A 4,110-nucleotide genomic window follows, 5' to 3' on the forward strand; every position below is an offset into this window, starting at 1 on the left:
CCCGGCCCCCAGGAGCTGGCAGGGGTGCTATTTTACACTCATTTTACACGTCTTCCTTCAAATCCCTCTGCGCTACGGGAGCAGGGACTGGAACACCCCCGTGAGGGGCTCTCCAGCATCCCCAGGCTCCGGTGAGGCTGCTCCTCGCGCAGGGGAGGCTCCGTATCTACGACTGTCAGTGGGGTCAAGGATTTAGGGTCCTTGCCAAGGTGGGACCTGGCTCTGCCCTCCCGCATCCCCAGCATCCGCTGCCGGGGATGGAGCCTCTGGGAGACCACGGTGACCACCGGCCCCTGGGGACCCGCGACTGCTCCCCGTTCCCCGGCAGTCGTGGGATGCACGCGCAGCCTCCATCCCCGCACCAGACACCACAATCTCCCAGGAGGCCAAGGCCGGAGAAGCTGCACAAGGCTCCAAACCATGCACTGGGACTCGATCCCTCCCCGCCTCGCTGCTATCAGTAAACCCAAACCGTGCTCTGTCGCAATTAACCTGTGAATGCTTTTACTTCATTAAGCGGCCCCCGCTCGCCTGCTGCCGGGTACGTCCTTGCCAGCCCCAGCTTTCAGCCCAGAGCGGCCACTGCTTCCTGCTGTAATTCGGATGCTCAGCGCCAGCCGGCTCCGCACCGCGCACAAGCTCCAAGGGGAGGGAAGGGAAACGAATGTGTAACTTATCAATGCCTTTAAGCCAGAAATGTAAAACATTAACCGCTAATTTGTATACATTATTTTTCTATACTGAGAGCCTGTTTAATCTAAAGCAGAACTGGTAATAAAAATGACTCTGAGGATAAAGCTCACTTGGCTGCGAGAAGGGGTGAAGCTTTGTGGGGGGGTGATGGTGCGGTGGATGGAGCAAGAGATGGAGGGAGGGGTGGGTGGAGGGATGGATGGACAGAGGGATGGAGGATGGATGGATGGACAGAGGGATGGACGGATGAATGGAGGATGGATGACAGAGGGATGGATGGAGGATGGATGGACAGGGATGGATGGACAGAGGGATGGATGGACGGACAGAGGGATGGACAGGGATGGATGGACAGAGGGATGGACGGATGAATGGAGGATGGATGACAGAGGGATGGATGGAGGATGGATGGATGGGTCGAGGGATGGATCAAGTGATGGAGGGATGGACAGAGGGATGGATGGATGGAAGAATGGAAGGAAACTGGGGTAACACAGAGCAGACTTTAACACCAGGCCTCCCTTCCCAAAAAGCGCTGTATTTGCCGCGGCCATCAGGCTCTGCGGAACAAGGCACCAAACCACCAGCAACGAGAACGCAAAATCATTCTTTTTTTTCAAACTTTTATTTTTTTTTTTCCCTGTGAAAATGCAGGTGAAAACGTTAACTTGTCAGGCCCTGTGGGACAAGGCACCAAACCACCAGCAATCTTTCTTTTTTTTTCAAACTTTTATTTTTTTTCTTCCCCTGTGAAAATGCAGGTGAAAACGTTAACTTCCAGAAATCACAGCTTTATAAAGTGTCGTTCGTTCCACACAAGCTCCAGCGCCTCCACCCGCACCAGCACTGCCCATCCCGACGCGATCACATCGCTTTGCCAGCAGTGGCTTCTCCAGCAGCCACGCAAGAGCCATCGGTGTCATCGCTCCTCCCGCTGTTTGTCCTCCCTCCCCTGCACTGGGGCAATTACGTTATACACAGTTTCCCCCACATTTTCACGTGGATATCAAAAAGCTTTCCTGACTTTGTCACTATTGCACAGCCAGCCTGGATCTGGACGCTGGAGTTTTTATGCCTGTCCCAGCAATAACGACTGGTAAAATTAAGAGGAAACCATCCTGGAAGCAGGAGAGAGTGGAGGAGTTCCCAGACTCGCAGGTAGCAAACCCATGAAATCGCTGGGGATGCTCCTGAGAGCAGAACCCCGCTGCAGGACAGCAAGGAAGCACCAGTGGTTTGCGGTACCAGCCGAAGCGTCTTTGCCATGTGCTGACACCACGGCCCACGCGTCCGTGTTAGAGGTTTGTGGGGTGGAAACCTGCACCAAAACAGGGCTGGAGGTTTTGGACAAAGCGCACAGGATGGCGATTTTGGCCGATGCTGCTGTGAGAGGGCAGGAGAACACGGCCGCCTCCATCGACGCAGCACGGCCACGCCGGGGCGGCGAGGGTTTCCTGCCTCCCACCCACTGGCGCAGGAGGCCCGAGATGAAGGTTAATGCTATGGATGAAGTGCAGAGCTCAGCACTTCGGCTGCATCCCCCCCTCCTGCTCCACCACCAAGGAACCAAACCCCGCACCCGTACCTCGACGCGTTTTGCAGACAACGCTGAAAAGCCACGAGACGCGGCCTTTGGGAAGGGAACGGACCAAGCTTTCGTCTTGACGCATCGCCACCAGCCATGTCTCGTACCCACACACCACCAACAGGCTCTTAGAAACAACCAACAGGGTTTTCTCCTCCCCGCTCCGAGGAAGCCCAGGAAGGGAGCCAGGAGCGGGGAGTTGGGGTGCAGCACCGAACGCGTGCTCGGGAGCTCCTGGAGAGGCGTTTTGAGCCCCCTTGCTGCACAGCTCACAGTTCTCAGTGGTTTATGGCATCTGAAAAAAGAAATCGAGCCAACCTACCCGTTCCCCCCACTCCTTCCTGGAAGAGATGTGCGTAATGTGTTAACTGTTTACTAAAAAGACTCTTAATGTGGCATTTCAGATACAGTTAGGTGCCTATTTTGGACAACGTATTAAGTGCTTCAGAACAAAAAGTGCTATCAAAACCAGACCCATAGTGGTGACAGGTTTAATTCTTCTTCGAGAGTTCCACTTTTTTATTGCTTCACACCTTCACTTTCCTGGTTAGGGATGTCCTGTCTGGTGCATCACAAGCAGCCGACGTTCTGGGAGACCAAAGGGAAAGGGCATCGGTCGCTTCAGGAGCGCCATCGGTCCTCAAACAAGGAGGCCCAGAGCACAACCTTCCCCGGCTCTTTTCTACGTGAGCTTCACTTGAGAAAACTGCCAACCCCTGCCCTGTTGTGTCCCCCAGAACCAGCACGGGTCAGGCAGGGCCCACCGTGCGTTTTGGGAGGTGTTTCACTGCTCAGCCTGGACGCAGACAGCCCCTGCCGTCCCAGCGCAGTCAGAGCCACAGCACGTCCAGTGGCCGTCAGATCCAGACGTGCGAGGGCTTGGAGCAGTCCCAAACACCTATGCTCACAGCTCACACCTTCCTCTGGTTTTCTGGGTTACAGAAGAGCTGACAACACCTGCCCATCTGAACGCGACCCACGCAGTTTTGGTATACTCCAAACAATTCACAAACCAGTAAAAAAACCATTCAGAGCTTAAGGCATTCTGGGCCCAGCTGCCCATCCCACTCCTTCAGCACATTTTGACAGAAGGGGAGCAGGACGAAGCCTGGAGCCAGTCCACAAGTGCTGCTGAGGACAGGCTGAGATAACACCAGGCAGAACTGGGGCACCATCCCTGCAGAGAGGCCGAGCGGCCGGATCGACGGCTGGGAGTGAGGTTTTATAAACACCGTGTAAAACCCAGACCTCGTCTGAGCTGACTGAGCCGCTGCTTCCCCACCACGGGGAGCTGCCTGCACCAGACAGTTCACATTAAGCCCCGTGTCTTGGGAGGGAGGGATGCAACCCCTCCACCCTGCCCACTGAGGAACACCACGTCCTACCTGCCAGACAACGTTGGCAGCAACATCAGAGAGAGAGCACCGGCTCCTGAGTCGGAGAGGAGACCTGAAGGTGAGAGCTGCAAGCAAAGCTCTTTCTGGGAACAAAGTTCTTTTCTGATTCAAGAAGGAAGCGTCTGCGGGGAAGGGTGGGAGGTGAAACCAAGAACCCAGCTCGTTACTGCTGTCGATTTTCCCCATGCAAAAGGCTTGAGGTAGAGATGATGCTACCCAAAGCCTACAGAAACGTTAAGTTTTTCCTCCGGCTAGAAGGAAGTCGGCCAGCTCCCCTCGGCACAAACAACCACAGCTGCGCTGAAGATACCCAACCTCCTCCTTTGGGCGAGCCCAGCGACTGCCGGCTTCACCTCGGGGCTGAGCAAGAGGAGTCCTCATCCAATCCCCCTGTTCTCCTGAGAAGCACAATCGCATTCCTCTGAGCAGCAGGAA

This window comes from Mesitornis unicolor, unplaced genomic scaffold (genome assembly GCF_000695765.1).
Source record: "Mesitornis unicolor isolate BGI_N332 unplaced genomic scaffold, ASM69576v1 scaffold14057, whole genome shotgun sequence".
Taxonomy (NCBI): domain Eukaryota; kingdom Metazoa; phylum Chordata; class Aves; order Mesitornithiformes; family Mesitornithidae; genus Mesitornis; species Mesitornis unicolor.